At 46.5% G+C, this 16,379-nt stretch overlaps 1 protein-coding gene across 1 annotated transcript in view; it reads left to right on the plus strand.

The window, feature by feature from the left end:
- The window catches only part of LOC127009155 (uncharacterized), a 33,178-nt gene extending 20,941 nt beyond the window's left edge, over positions 1–12,237 (plus strand). The window contains exon 8 of the transcript XR_007761681.1: positions 12,141–12,237. The gene's annotated coding sequence lies outside the window, so the exon portion shown is untranslated. The remainder of the gene's footprint in view (positions 1–12,140) is intronic.
- The last annotated feature ends 4,142 nt before the right edge of the window (positions 12,238–16,379 follow it).

Consider the following 16,379-nt stretch of genomic DNA (forward strand, 5'->3'; position numbering starts at 1 on the left):
GGGGGTCAGCTTTTTACTGTGCGTCTGTCACTCCATCATCGCCAGGCTTACGGTGAAGAGGTTATTCATCCACCCCGTTGCTTATGGGCATATTCTTGAACTTTTCGACGCCAAAGCTCACATACTTGACAAGGCTTTCGTAAGAGTTTTGGGCATTTCGAAGGATAGTTTGATGACCCTTCTGGTAGTTTGACCTTTCTTCTGGACCGTGACTTCAGGAAACACTCATTAAAACCCGATTGACCTCCTTTTTGGCCTTTGGATATGGTTGATGTGAGGGTGGAAGCGTCTGACAATACCGACCTTACTTTGCTCCTCTTCAGCGTGTGTCTGACCGCAAAAAATGGCAACATCTAGGCAGGAACAAGCTGGGATAGAAATGTTACTTTTTTCCCTTGCCCGTAAAAAAATATTGGCCTGTGGTAATACTAATGCCACCTAATTAAACACGCCGCCAGAAATTTATTGAAAAAATGCGAAAACTCCAAAATTGCACGCGTATGTTATCGTCTCCGAAAAGAGGAAGAGCACATAAGAGGAAGAACAAGAACATGAAGAGGAGGAGGAGGAGGAAATGGAGGAGGAAGTGCAGCTGGGACGTTCCTAGTCATATGATTTTTGCCTTAGCTGTTTTTCCTGGTGTAGTCTGGGTCAGCCTGTTGCCCCTATAACGCCCTGCCTGGTGTTGAGGGTTTGACCAGAGCTAAAACACTAACATTAGGGCATTCTTTTATCAGCTTGGAGATAGATAGATATTCAGATAGATAGAGATAGATATATAGATAGATATAGATAGATATAGATAGATAGATAGAGAGAGAGAGAGAGAGAGAGAGAGAGAGAGAGAGAGAGAGAGAGAGAGAGAGAGAGAGAGAGAGAGGATGGGGTGATATTTGATTTAAAAAGGGGATAGCGGCCGTTTAAACTAATAATTCTTCAAAGTTTTCACTCCGTCATTGAGTAACATAACTAATTCATCGTTCAGGTTTCCATTGCGCAGTGCGGGAGCCGAGTAGAGGAGATAATACTGTCGTTAAAACAATTATCCTCAATCGTGTTTCGCTTAAAAGGCCTGACGCTCGTGCATGTATTCCAACCTAATGCTTCTTTGTTTCTTTGCCATCTTCAAGTAACGCAATTCAGGAGGATTAAAATTTAAAACTAAGTAATGTCCCGCTGTTTAAAATGACTCCGTAATTCGAATCCGAGGCCACTAAGGGTCGTATTAAAAGACATTTCGCCGACTAAGAACACATATTTGACAAGGCTTTCGTAGGAGTTGTGGGCATTTCCAGGGGTAGTTTTATGACCCTGGTGGTAGTGTGACCCTTCCTCTGTACTATGAACCTAAAGAAACACACATTTGACAAGGCTTTCGTAGGAGTTGTGGGCATTTCCAGGGGTAGTTTTATGACCTTGGTGGTAGGTTGATCCTTCTTCTGTATCCTGAGCCTAAAAAACACTCATTAGAACCTGATTGAACCCCCCCTTTGACCATTATAAATATTTGATGTAAGGAGCCAATGTGTCTTTTAATACCAGCCTAATTATTATTCTCGGTGACAATGGGCTGAAAACGACTGTCATGCATACATACATAAGTGCGTTCTAGTTTATCGCCACGCAACACGCAACCTTGAGGACGAGCAGCGCCAAAGAAACAGCCCGGGTTATCTACAGTAAGTTCAGGAGCAGTGAGTAGCGGGCTTTTTTTTAATATTTTTCTTTACGCCCTTGAACTGTCTCCTTACCTGTAAAAAAAAAGAAAGAAGCAGCCCGGGTTATCTATAGTAAGTTCAGGAGCAGTGGGTTGCGGGCTTTTTCTTATATATTTTTCTTTGCGCCCTTGAACTGTCTCCTTAGCTGTAAAAAAAAAAAAAAAAAAAAATCATGGGGAACTGTGTAACTGGCCCTTAGTCTGTGCATCGCTTTGGTCCGTCTGGATATTTCAACTCATTTTCGGCGACCTTCACTTCACTGTTGCGTGGGTCAGGTGTTTTAGATGTGCTGAGGCCGGCACTCTCTTTTCTCTTCATATTTATTTCTGTCTCTGTCTGTCTATCTATCTACTTATCTTTCTATGTATCTATCTTTTTTCTTTTTTTTCTTTTTAACCCGGTACCAGCGACGGGCCAAATTTGTGGCTTTACCGTGTAGCAGCGACGGGCCAAATTTTTGCCATGATATAAACCCCCCAAAATAGATGATGCATAAACTGGTCACAAATGCGTTGATATATATTATGAAATGGTTTGCGTGAGTGATGATTTTTTCTCATTATTCTCGCTTAGAGGGAAGGGACTTTAAGAAACATGAACCCCGCAGATACCGGGTTAATATTTTCGTTCTTCGTTTTTTTTTTAACATTTTTTGCTCTATCTATCTATCTATCTATCTTTCTATCTATATCTATATTATGAGTGAATAAATTATATGCATCTTATTTATTGGTTTATTCACTTCCTCTTCCTTTCCTCCCTCACCCATTCCTCTCTTCCCCTTGATAGTCACTCCCCCGTCACCTTCCCTTCTCTTCCCTCCATTCTACCACCCTCATTTTTTCCATCTTTCTCATTCACCCTGTCTCTTAACTCCCTCCCTGACTCCTTACTCCCTCACCCTTACCACCCTCGCCCCTGCCTCGCCCACTCTTCCCTGCCTCGCCCTGTTACCATGCTGGCCTCGTCGCATCTTCGGGGAACACAAACGAAGAGGAGAATAAAAGCTCCACGTTTAGGGGCGAGGTAGCGCCGCGGCGTGGGTCTGGGCGGCCAGTCAATCAGCGGCGGCCTGACTTGAGTACGTGGCCCGCATGTCTCTGACCCGTGACCTGACCTGTGTGTGTGTGTGTGTGTGTGTGTGTGTGTGTGTGTGTGTGTGTGTGTAGAGCTTTATCGCCTATAAGATGTACTTTTTGTGGTCGGGACAAGGCTGTTCGTGTCTTAGTCGGGTTTTTAAATTGCCCTAATCTTCATCAATCTTCCTGGTCCACGCCGTCTGTTCCGTTGGTTGCATGCTGGTGTGTGTGTGTTATGGCGTTCGTACTGTCGCTGTCTACCAACTAAAAGGTCTGAGCATTTTTGTAAAGAATAATCGCTCGTCACGTTTCATCCTCGGCGGGGTGTGGGCGCGTCAGGACGGGGACGGGTGTTTCAGCGTCGCCCCGCTCAGACGCGAGGCTCCGCGCTTTGGCGTGCCTGAGGATGGACAGGAAGGGCAGAAATTTCGTTCATTTGGAGCAGGTCGCTGACACTGATGACTTGAATGAACTTCAGCTGACGCGTGAGCCAGAAAATTACGTTGCCATGACTGCTGCCGCCTCGCCTGCCCCAGCTGGTCCATGCTCACGGTGCGGCGGTAGTGTGCAGAGGGAAACTGTCACGGTGATGTGGTGCTGACCTTGTCCGTGTGAACAGCTTATGGTTCTTAATCTGGTGAAGAGCGGTGCTCCTCAAACTCATTAGCCGGTGTACCTCTTGAAGGTTTTCGTGCTGGCCCCCACCATTTACATGAAGTCACGAAGGGTAACGTAAGGAACAGTGAGGGCTGTGTCACGGCGCCACTAGCAAAAAAAATACACCTTATGGCCTCCGCGGTGCAGTGGTTAGCGTCCCTGACTACGAATCTGCGGGCCTGGATTCGAATCTCGGCCTGAACAGTCGGCATGCAATCCACCCAGCTCTTAATCCTTCCCCTCGGGCTGGTCGATAAATGGGTACCTGGGGACACCTGGGGAAGGTAAAGAGGTAACCCGGATGTAACACTGGTCCTGCGTTGGGTTAATGGAGACGGAGATGAGCACCGCCGCCACGCGCAGCTATAGCGTATTTTTACCAACTTTACCATTAATAGGCTGAAGCCGACGACCATAAAGGGCCCATCCAGAAAATTTTACGGCGATATGCACCAGGGCATAAAAATAAAGATAATAATAATAATAATAATAATAATAATAATAATAATAATAATAATAATAATAATAATAATAATAATAATAATAATGAGAATAGCAATAATAATGGACTAACTCTGTTCAGTCCTATACACATGATGAAAGCAGCTTCCTATGCCAAGCCTTTCTTCTCATCACCGCCGCGTGCATGAGGGAGCACTCCAGTTTGAAAACCGTGGGGACTTCAGAGCGTCATAGAAGTTTCTTGAGAGGCTGTCTTGTCCCGCTGAGTTTACACGTTTTTTGTTTCGCTTTCAAAAAAATGCCGAACAGTATTATCACGGTGGTGGAGTAGACATTAAAAGACGGCCCAGCAAGACGCCGCCACTCAGGGCTATAGGCGTCGTGGCTCAAGCACGCACCTCAGAACCCCGGGGCCCAAATTCAGACATCTCGGTACTCCCACATTTGATAAGGTTTTCGTAGAGGTTGTGGTTATTTCTATGTGTGATAATATTATGGGCCTAGTGATAGCTTGACAAGGCTTCTGCACTATGAATGTGAATAACACTTATGATACCCAGATTGATCTCCTTTGTGGCCTTTGGAAATACTTGTTGTGGGAAAAGAAAGGGTCTGAGCTGCACTCCCTCCCTCCCAGCCTTGCCACTCGCCCCTTCTTACACCGACACCACGACCTGCGCTGTGTACCTGGCTGGTCGATGCGTCTTAACGAGCGTCACATTCCAGCTAGTCGCTCATCGCCTCCAATTACGCCGCCGCGCCGCCGTCATGGCTGTCAGGACCCGGCCAGGCTTCAGTCCGCCGCCCGCCTGTTGTAATCGCCGTTTGTGTGTGTGTGTGTGTGTGTGTGTGTGTGTGTGTGTGTGTGTGTGTTGTATCCATCTATCTATCTATCTATGTATCTATCTATCTATCTATCTATCATCTATCTATGCATCTGTCTGTTAAACATTCAACAGCTTACCGTAGTTTTGTGGACGTCCCCTCCCACCCCTGGTTGAAGGGAGGCCACGGGTAAAACAAGAGTATTAAAACCTTGCGCGCCGTGTTTAATGAATTCAGGTTCAGGAAGGAAATATGTAAGATCTGGTTTACACTTACTGAATACTCTAACCAAATGGATCAGTGGCCGCATTCTTAAACATTTCGGCACTTAAGCACACACATTTACTAAGGCTTTCGTAGGAGTTGTGGGCATTTCCAGGGTTAGTTTTATGTCCCTGCTTGTAGTCTGACCCTTCTTCTGCACCATGAATATGAAAAAAAGACTCATTGCAACCCGATTGATCTCCTTTTCGGCCTTTGGAAATAGTTGATGCAAGAGGAGGAAGCGTCTGAGTCGGTCTGGTCGCGCCGGACTCCAGCCTTCAAACGGACAGTAAGACAGGGAGCACCAGACCATATGAGGCAAACTTTCATTCCTTTGCCCAGACCAGTGAGGGTGCGTAATTGTGCTAAGGGCGGCCGTAACACCACGACGCCGGGCAATTATTAGTTACTTTATAGACTTATCCATCACCGTAAGAACCGCGCCGCCAGGATATACGAGACCATCATGAGGCTATGTTCTTGGGGCACGCCTGGGCAAGCCGACAATTTCTTTTTAGCCGCTGGTGAGTGAGTGGCCGTCAAGACTCAAACGATCCAGGGGTGTGAATCAGTATGACCATGTTAGTTTATATATACTTGAGGATGCAAACCATTTAGTGTTACATAAGTGGCAATCGTGAGAAGGCTACGGGGTGAAGCTTAGTGTTCTGGGGCCCCTATTTTTAAACAGAGACATAACGAGAGCGAGAGAGAGAGCACAGCATCGCCTAGCTCGTTTTTACTTCTCCGTGTTCTTTATAATCCAGTCCTAGTATATTATTAGTCAGGATAATTTCAGTAAGCTTATATATTTTTTCCTCTCCTTCGCTCGCCGGGTCCTTTGTGTGTGCAGCGTCCTTTGTGTGTCACGTTCCAGCAAAAATGAAATAAATAAAATAAAATATAATAAAATGAAAAAATAATGTCGTGGAGGTGAACAAATTCGTCATTCAGGAGTCTTACCATCCATCGCCTCATTAGCCACACACACACACACACACACACACACACACACAGAGGAGTTGAGTGTAATGGTGTGTGGTGTGTGTGTGTGTGTGTGTGTGTGTGTGCTTGCTCCATCCCGCCCTTCCACCCCTTCCAGATCTCTCAGCCTCTCCCATTCCAGTTCTCCTCCCAGCCTCGCCCAACCCCGCCCGAGCCGCCCGCCAAGTACCAAGCCCTTGTCCCGTAATCAGTTTACACTTTTCGGGCTTGTGGTGTTGCCTCCGCGTCCCTCCCGAGCTACACAGAATGCTGATGTTGGTGGTCATGCTCTTGTTTGTCCGCCCTCGTCTCCGCTTGGCTGTCTTCTACCTCCCTCTGTCTGTCCGTCTCTGTCTCCTGCCCTTGTTTACCGCGTCGCCCGAGGCCTCCCCGCGCTGTTTATGTTTCCCCTTTCCTGTGGAGGCGAGGTTTTCCCATTTTCTCGCCTCCACTGCAGCTTTTCTCCTCCCGCGTCGTGAATTCTGATGTCAGTTTATTGCGTTTTTAGACCCGTGATGAAGTCTGTTATTTTTGTCCCCATTTTGTCAGCCGCGGAGTCTGCCGGACAATACTTCCCCTGACGGCCTGTCTTCTCTCTCTCTCCCGCCGCTCCCCTGCACAGAAACGTCGCCTCGCCTCAAAAAAAACCCCCCTACATGTTGGCACGTTTGTTTTTCTCCTCTCTCTCTATCTATCTTTCCTTCCCTTTCTCTGCCTTTCTCTCACTCTATCTCTCTCTCTTTATCTTTCTCCTCTATAATTCTCTCTCTCTCTCTCTCTCTCTCTCTCTCTCTCACGTTCTTTCTTTTCTTCTTTCCTTACTTTCTTTTCTCATTTCTTTCTTTCTTTCTTTCTTCCCTTCCTTCTTTCACCTCTTTCCTTCTTTCTTCCTGCGTCCATTTCTTTCTCTTATTTCTTTTTGTTCCTTCCTTCCTTCCTTCCTTCTTTCCTTCCTTCCTTCCTTCCTTCCTTCCTTCCTACCTTCTGTCCTTCCTTCTTTCCTTCTTTCCTTCCTTCCTTCCTTCCTTCCTTCCTTTCCTCCTTCCTTCCTTCCTTCCTTCCTTTCTTCCTTCCTTCCTTTCTTTCTTTCATCCCACGCACCGCTGCCCAAGACATCCTAACTTTCATTCACATAACGATTTCAGTGATTTACTCTGAGGACTTCTTAGCTTTCCACCCTTCCTGCTAACTCTCCCCTCCATCTGTCCCAACCCGTCCCTTCTCCTATCATCCCCTCGCCGTCCCTGCTTGGCTAATACCCTGCCTTGCCACCCCTCGCTAACCCTCCCTCCCTCTGTCCTAGCCTGTTCCCTCTCTCTCATTCCTTCGCCGTCCCTGCTTGGCTAATACCCTGCCTTGCCACCCTCGCTAACCCTCCCTCCCTCTGTCCTAGCCTGTTCCCTTTCTCTCATTCCTTCGCCGTCCCTGCTTGGCTAATACCCTGCCTTTCCACCCCTTCCATGATGACGTGGCTCACACCTTCCTTTGCCTAACCACGCAGCGCTTAGGCCGATGATCCTAATGACGCAGTTTGGGGGTGAGTTACCGTTGAACTTCTGCGGTGAAAATATTGTCGGTATTCTCAGACGCCTCCGCCTCCCACATCAACTATTTACAAAGACCGAAAAGGAGATCAGTCGCGTTCTAATGAGTGTTTTTGTGGGTTCATGGCGCAAAGAATGATCAAACTACCAGAGGGGTCGTACACCTACCTCTGCAAATGCCCCAAACTCCTACGAAAGCTTTGTCAAATGTATGTACTTGGGCGCCGAAATGTTCAAGAATATGGCCTCACAGTGTCGCCTTCGAGCAGTCATCGGTGAAGGAGCATACATAGCCGTGTTCCGGAGAGCCAGGAAAACGGTGCCGCTGAGGAATCCCGCTTTTAACCCGGTAGCTGCGGGGGTCATGTTTCTTAGGTTAGGTTAGGTTAAAGGCCCCTCTAAGTAAAATAATGAGAAAGAATCATCACTCACGCAAACCATTTCATAATATATATCAACGCATGTGTGATCAGTTTATGCATCATCTATTTTGGGAGGTTTATATCATGGCAGAAATTTGGCCCATCGCTGCTACACGGTAAAGCCGCAAATTTGGCCCGTCGCTGCTACCAGGTTAAAACAACGTAAGCTGACAATACGAGAAAACAAATTACGGTGTCGCTTTCATTCGGTCATATAACCCCGTTGGGAGAGGGCAACTATCCGGCTTAAAGGAGTTCAGCCATCAAGCAGTAGACAGATACAAACAACTAGACTCGGCTGTCCACAAAGGTCGGTGTTTTTAGACGCTTCCTCCTCTCACGTCAACTATCGGGTTTTGATAAGTGTTTTTTCTCGTTCATAATACAGGAGAAGAGTCAAACTACCACCAGGGTTATAAAGCTATCTATGGAAATGCCCACAACGCCTACGAAAGCCTTGTCAAATATGTATGCTTAGGCGCCCAAAGTCACCTGCCTTCCAACGCGCGACTCTATTTATAAGGCTCTAAGGTTTTGTGGTGGCTGCGGGGGACAAAGAGTGATTGCGTTAGGGTGATTAGCTACGGCGCTGTATTGAGTTAAGTTCGTAATGAGGTTGTGGTGTCATCATTGGGGTGCTCCCGGGACAGCGCGAGGCGTCGGCTCCACAAAACAGCAGCGGTGGCCTTAATCCCGACTCTATTCGGTCCGTGGATTGGCCGGCGCAACAAGAGTGAAGATTAATAAAGGCGACCACACTGCCGCCGTCACCACCGCCACTACCGCCGCCGCTTGTGTGTGTGTGTGTGTGTGTGTGTGTGTGTAATAATAATAGTATACGGTTTGTTTAGGAATAAGCAGCTCGAGAGCTGAAAATATACATATTATAGAAGGAGAGAGAGAGAGAGAGTGTGTGTGTGTGTGTGTGTGTGTGTGTGTGTGTGTGTGTGTGTGTGTGTGTGTGTGTGTGTGTGTGTTCATGTAAAATTATTATTGAGTGATAGTGGAAAAAATAGCAGATATAAAGGGGAAGAGAAAAATACGTATAGATAGATAGATAGATAAATATATAGGTAGATAGATAGATAGATAGATAGACAAATAGACAGAGGGTACAAATCGACAACAAACAGACAGACAGACACACACAGACAGACAAACAGACTAACACAAAAACAAACAGCGGGGGACCAAGCAAGCCACCTACCAACCCTATATTACAATCCATGTCATTCCTTCAGCCTTACGCCCCCTCCCTCCACCTCTTATAGCCACGATCGTCACGCCCTGGCCTTGCACTTCACCTCGGATCGCCCATAACCATTCTCAGGCGGCTCGAAGCTTATCTCTTAAGGCCGATCTGAGGAGGTGGAGAGGCTGTCGTTGGCGAGCTCAGCGGAGGATGTGTCTCGCGCGGTCTCTCTTTATCAGGGAATGAGGAACAGGAGTTTGAGTAGGCGATATTTTTGGTGTTAGGGTTGTGTGTTCGTTTTGGTTCTCCGTTGGTGCTATTAGTGTATTGTTATTGCTTTTATTTTCATATTCTTTTTCTTATCCTTATTCATATTTCAAAGACTTAGGCAATATAGATTTCGGGTGTTAGCGGGAAGCAAGGTTGTGTTGGGCCTGAGGTTGTCTTGTCCAGGAGTCGCACATGATATTCCTCCCTCCGTCATTGACTTTGGAAATAGAGAATACATGTGTTAGCGGGAAGGAAGGTTGTCGTCATTGACTTTGGAAATAGAGAATACATGTGTTAGCGGGAAGGAAGGTTGTGTTGGGCCTGAGGTTGTCTTGTCCAGGAGTCGCACCTGATATTCCTCCCTCCGTCATTGACTTTGGAAATAGAGAATACATGTGTTAGCGGGAAGGAAGGTTGCGTTGGGCCTGAGGTTGTCTTGTCCAGGAGTCGCACCTGATATTCCTCGCTCCGTCACTCACCGCCGCCACCTTTGCTACCATTGATCCTCCCCGCCCTTACTCAACACCTCCACCTCCTCCTCCTCCTCCAGCCGCGCCATTCACGTCATCATCGCCTCTACTTGGGTGATTTTCCTCTCCGTAATTACACCTTTCGTCACGAGTAGGTGTAGCTAGGTTCCCTCCCTCTCTCCCTCCCTCTCTCCGTCTCTCTTGTCCCTCCCTCCCTCACTTCCACACAATGCTTACTGCCTCATTTTCCTTCTTTTTCTTGTTTCTTTTTTATGCTTTTTATTCTCCCTCGTTTTTCTTCTCGTTGTTCTTGCTCTTTTCGTTTTTGTTTGCTGTTGTTTTATTTGTGTTTTTTTGTTTATTTATTTATTTGTTTGTTTGTTTGTTTGTTTCTTTGTTTATTGTCTTTTTTTGTTTTCTCCTACCTCCTCCTTTTCCTCTTCATCTTCTCCACCTCCTCCTCTTATCTCTAATTATCCTCTCACACCACCACTGCTTCTACTACTACTACTACTTCTACTGCTACTACTACTACTACTACTACTACTACTACTACTACTACTACTGCTATCTCAACTATGACCTCTGTTACTACATTTTTCTCCTTTTTCATCACCTCCTCCTCCTCCTCCTCCTCCTCCTCTTCCTTCGTTCGTCCATTCCCGTCATGTCGCTTTCTAATCAGATCGTGGGGGCGCGGCGCTCCCTGGCGACCCTCGCGTGGAGGGGCCGGAGGGGGGTGGAGAGAGAGAGAGAGAGAGAGAGAGAGAGAGAGAGAGAGAGAGAGTATAAATGAAATATTGTAGATTAATGTAATTGAAAAAACGTCTCTCTCTCTCTCTCTCTCTCTCTCTCTCTCTCTTACACACACACACACACACACACACACACACACACACCATAAATATATTCGCCAAACACAACAACAACACCAGCACATTTTTACACGAATAAGTTTAATCTGTTTTTTTCCTTATATTCCACACTTTTTTCTCCCCTCGGGCGTCCGGTGGGGTGGCCGTGGCAGGACTCGGGGAAAAAAATAAAAACAGAAAAAAACGTATTAAAGAAAAGAAAGAAAAAGAAAAGAAAAACTACAGACCCTCTAAATGGGGAGTGTGGACAGCAGTGAGATAGTGTGTGTGTGTGTGTGTGTGTGTGTGTGTGTGTGTGTGTGTGTAGTTAAGATCAAGTTAGATTAGCTTAGGTATATAATATAAGGATAATATAAATGTTAGGTAAGGTTGTGTAAGGTCAGATTAGGTTAAGTAAGGTCAGATTAGGTCAGGTCAGGTTAGTTAGGCTGGTTAGCTTAGGCAAGGTTATGTTTGGTTAGGTATATATGATGAGGGGAATAGAAGGGTTTAAAGGTTAGATAAGGTTAGATTAGGTTAGGTTAGGCTAGTAAGGTTAGGTTAGATTAGGTAAGGTCAGATTAGGTTTGGTAAGGTTAGAGGATAGTAAATATGCTGAAGATGACACAAGAGTTTAAAGGTTAAATAAGGTCAGATTAGGTTAGGTAAGGTTAGAGGATGGTAAATATGCTGAAGATGACACAAGAGTTTAAAGGTTAAGTAAGGTCAGATTAGGTTAGGTAAGGTTAGGGTGGTATACTTGATGAGAGTGCTACAAGTAAGGATAAGTAATGTTAGGTCAGGCAAACTAAGGTCAGGTCAGGTTAGGTGTGCATGATGAGGGTGGTAGCAGGGTGTAAAGGGTGAGAGTTCTAAAGGGTGAATAGTAAGCCATTCCAAATAAGGGTGCAGGGTGCTGACCCCTCCAAACACGTCGTCGCCGCCAAGATTAAACACATTTACATAAAAGAGGGGAAGGAGGGGAAGAGCTGGCAAGGGGGGAAGAGGAGGACAGGGGTTGGGGAGGCTGGGGTGGAGGAGGGGAAGAGTTGGAAAGGAAGGAAGGGGAGAACAGGAGTGGAGGAGACTGAGGTGAGGGGAGGAAGGGATGGGGGTAGGGTGGAAGAGGAGGGGAAGAATTGGAAGGGGAGGAAGGGGAGGATGGGAGTGGGGGATGCTGGGGTGAGGGGGGGAAAGAGTGGAGAAGGAGGGAAGGAGGGGAAGAGTTGGAAAGGGAGGAAGGGGAGGATGGAAGTGGGGGATGCTGGGGTGAGGGGAGGAAACAGACTGAACGTAAAAATGAAAAAAGAAATGAGGTGAGGTGAGGGGAGGAAGAGATGGAGAAGGGTGGAAGGGGTTGAGTGGTAAACATAACTTAGAGAGCGTCCTTTATTTTCAGACTCTTGGCTCCCCTGAAGCTGCCGCGTGGATGAGTCGGTCTTCTTGATTCCATGACACAGAGAGAGCGTCAACCAACCAGAGCCCGCACCGTGAGTACTGACCTACCCCAGACACACACACACACACACACACACACACACACACGCCTACACTTTTTTTTCTTATTATTTATTCAGTTATATAGTTATTTATTGATTGATTGTGTATTTGTATGTAATAAGAAGGGCGATGTAACACTCTCTCTCTCTCTCTCTCTCTCTCTCTCTCTCTCTCTCTCTCTCTCTCTCTCTCTCTCTCTCTCTCTCTCTCTCTCTCTCACACACACACACACACACACACACACACACACACACACTTACCGTCTCCAACTTGCTCTTCATCCCATACATCTCATTGGTAGTCAGCGGGTAACCCATGCCTAACCAGCGGCACTGTGGGAGAGGAGGAGGGGAAGGAGGAGGAGGAGGAGGAAGATAAACAAAAGGAAGAAGATGGAGAAGGAAAGCAAGAAGAGGAATGGGAGCAAAAAGGAGATAGAGGGGAAAGAGGAAGAGGAAGAGGAGGAGGAGGAGGAGGAGGAGGATGGTCCCTTGTGATAATGATGCTGATGATGGTGACAGTGGCGATGGTGATAGTCTCTGGTGGTATTGGTGATGGTGGTGGTGTAGTGGTAATGGTTGTCAGGGTGGTGATGGTGGTGATCATGTCAGTCAGTGGTGTTATTGGTAGAGGAGGTGGTGGTTGTGGTGGTAGTGGGTAATCAGGCGGGCAGCGCAGCATCAAGTACGAATATCTCTCCCCCAACAAAGTGATCCAATAACTTCGCTTCTTGTGTTCAGTTCTTGCCGGAGTTAAGCCGCGCAGCCCCTCTGGCCACGAGCACTGGGAGAGCCTTGAGCAGCGAGGAGCCAGGCCACCTCGCTGAGACTCTCGATCTTAAGGCGGTAACGGCGGTGATGTCTCTTGGGGGCGTGGTGCGGGCGTGAAGCAGTGTGTTGCTCTCTGTTTTCCTGGTCTCTGGCGGTTCTGTTTGGCTGAAGAGAAGGACGAGGAGGAAGAGGAGGAGGAGGAGGATGAAAAATATACGTTGAGTGCTGGGATAAGGCATACCGAAGGAGACGACAACATGAGGTGTGCTTGAGAGAGAGAGAGAGAGAGAGAGAGAGAGAGAGAGAGAGAGAGAGAGAGAGAGAGAGAGAGAGAGAGAGAGAGAGAGAGAGAGAGAGAGAGAGAGAGAGAGAGAGAGAGAGAGAGAGAGAAAGAGAGATAATTATCACAGCCTCTCGCTCTCATTCGCTCACTTCTCTTAGATGTGGAGAAACAATATGAACTCAATGTTATCTCGCTTTAAATAGACTTATATGTGTCCTGCCCACAAAGAGAGAGAGAGAGAGAGAGAGAGAGAGAGAGAGAGAGAGAGAGAGAGAGAGAGAGAGAGAGAGAGAGAGAGAGAGAGAGAGAGAGAGAGAGAGAGAGAGAGAGAGAGACGGGACCCCCCCCTCTCTCTCTCTCACTCTCTTTCTCTTCCCCCCCCCCCCAACCCTTCTCGTCCCCTTGTACAATCCTTCACCGGTACCGCCTCTGCCACGTCCCTGTCCACCTGTACACGTCGGTCACCTGCTGGACGGGGGTGAAGGGAATAGGGGAGGGGTGTCTGGGGCAGCGTCCGCCCCTCGAGAGGGTCGCCGCGCCGCCACAATCAAACTTGCCTTCACGCGGCCACAAGTTATTTGCCGGGGACTGGAGAAGGAGGAGGAGGAGGAGGAGATATAATGATAATTCAGTGATATTAAATAGCAATAATAATACTGATAGTGATAATAATAAAAGTAATGTTAATAATTATGATAATATTAATGATAGTAAAGTAACTGTAAAAGAAACATTAACAACATACGATAGGCTTACGTACGAAGTGGTAGTAGTAGTAGTAGTAGTAGTAGTAGTAGCAGCAGCATAACATCATGAGAAATAATATACTCGGCGCGGTAGACGGAAGGTTAGGCAGCACGAGCGGTTCCTTAGCTTATCATCAGTGAAATACAAAATAACTGATATTACAAAGTCTCAATGCGTAACTTCCGTCAAAATAAAAATAAAAAGCTACAAAACGCAATACGATTGTAAATAATAACTGTTGAATGCGATGCTAGGCTATTTCGCAAATAAGGCTACCCATGTTATTTACATGCAACACATCAAAATTCCTTATGTATAGACACTTGCAGAGTCGGATATCACTTTATGTACCTGAATGGTATGAAATATGGGTATCTGAAAGGCTATAGATCGTTCGAGTATGATCAGACTATACTGTTTAATATACAAGTTGTTCTTTCGTGTGCTTGTATGGTAGATTATCGCTGCAAATCGGCATGATTGCCGTTCATATAAAAGGGCTTGAGTTTTTTTTTGTATACACAAACATTAAAATATATCACTGAAAATATAAAGTTGATCTTGACGCAATCAGAAACTAACACTGCGCAGGTGCCACGTCTACGTTCGCGAGTGGACAGACGGAATGAAACGAACTATTACACTTTCTACTCCCTCCATAATTATCTCGCTCACCTTTCCTTGGTTGCTTTTAAGTGGATGTCTCGTGAGTAATTTATCGTAACCTTTGCCAATGGACAGCGTGATTTGGCCTCAGTAATATCTGTCACGGAGTCTTTATAAACTTTTACACACACACACACACACACACACACGCAGAGACACCCACACACCCACACACACTCGAGACCAACCAATGATAGCTTCAGCATCGCCATATAACACAACATCCGTTCATCTCACTAAATTAAGTATAGACCCAACGATCACTACATACGTACGAAGATTGAAATTGTAGGTACGTGAGCCATATCACCCACACACAATTGGTAAGACTTTGGTAGAGGTTGTGTTAGCAATTCCATGGGTGGTTTTACGAGCCTATTGACAGTTTGACAAGGCCTCTGCAATATGAATATGAAAAACACTGATGAGAACCCGACCAATCTCCTTTGTGGCCTTTGAAAACAGTTCTTGTGAGAGCCGAAAGCGTCTGAGAACACAGGCTTTAATAAGACCGACACCCTCGCCTCGACCCTAGTAGCAAGACTCTACCATCCGTGCCCCTCCAGGTCTCCCCGCCTCACAAAGGACCGCTCTGTATCAACCTGTAATCGGCTCAGCCCCCACAAGAGACAGGGTTAGTCGATGGCCCCCTGAAAGGCTTACATATAGTGCTCCAGGTACACCTACAAAGAGCCGGCCGGAGGTTGAGCCTGGTCCATATAGGCTCACGGGCGATATTAGTGCTGTGGGAAAATGTATCGATAGATGGATAAACAGATAGGCAGACCGACCAACAAATAGACGGGTAGACAGCCATTATGTGTTTTGCTCGCCTTGTTTCGTCCATGAGTGGAAATAACGCATCACCGGCCTTCTCCTGAGTGTGTGCGAGGTTGTCCTGTCTCCTACCTACACTGTCTCGGCTGCGTCACCTCTTACAAATATGGAGATTCAGCACAAGTATATGATTAGTTTGCCTTGTTTCGTCCGTGCGGGGAAATAACGCGTTAGCTGCCTGCCTCTTTGTCTCCCTGAGGTTGTTCTGTCTCTTACACTGCCTCGGCTGCGTCCCTCCCTTGCAAATAAAGAGATTCACCGCATTATATTTTAGTTTGTCTTGCTTCGTCGCTGCGGGGAAATAACGCGTCATCTGCCTGCCTCTTCGTCTCCCCAAGCTTGTTCTTTCTAACGTGAAGGGAATGTATTTTCCGTGGGCGGCATAATGACGTGGCCCGCGGCGCTGCCTCTGTACAAGCACCAAGAATACTTCCCCGTGAATATCTAATTAGACTTCCTTACAGCCGTTCCCCATTGTGTGTTGCGTGTCTAGTCTCTGTACCCTCACCAGCCTTCTCCTCCTCCCACTCTGTTCCTTCCTCTCCCCTCTCTTTCTCTCCCTCTCTCTGTCTGTCTCCGAGTTTTTGTCAGTCATTTCTTTCTTTATATATATATATATATATATATATATATATATATATATATATATATATATATATATATATATATATATTTTTTTTTTTTTGCGTTCCCTTACTGTGTTCCCTTCTTTCTTTCTGCTGCGTGGGAGCTTACTCGGAAGGACCGCCGGCAGTATGGGCGGCGATTGAGTGAAACGACGTGCCCCCGGGCGTATGTTCCCCATTAGTTAGTTAGTTTGCATCTATCTAACTTT

Source organism: Eriocheir sinensis, chromosome 40 (assembly GCF_024679095.1).
Source record: "Eriocheir sinensis breed Jianghai 21 chromosome 40, ASM2467909v1, whole genome shotgun sequence".
Lineage (NCBI taxonomy): Eukaryota > Metazoa > Arthropoda > Malacostraca > Decapoda > Varunidae > Eriocheir > Eriocheir sinensis.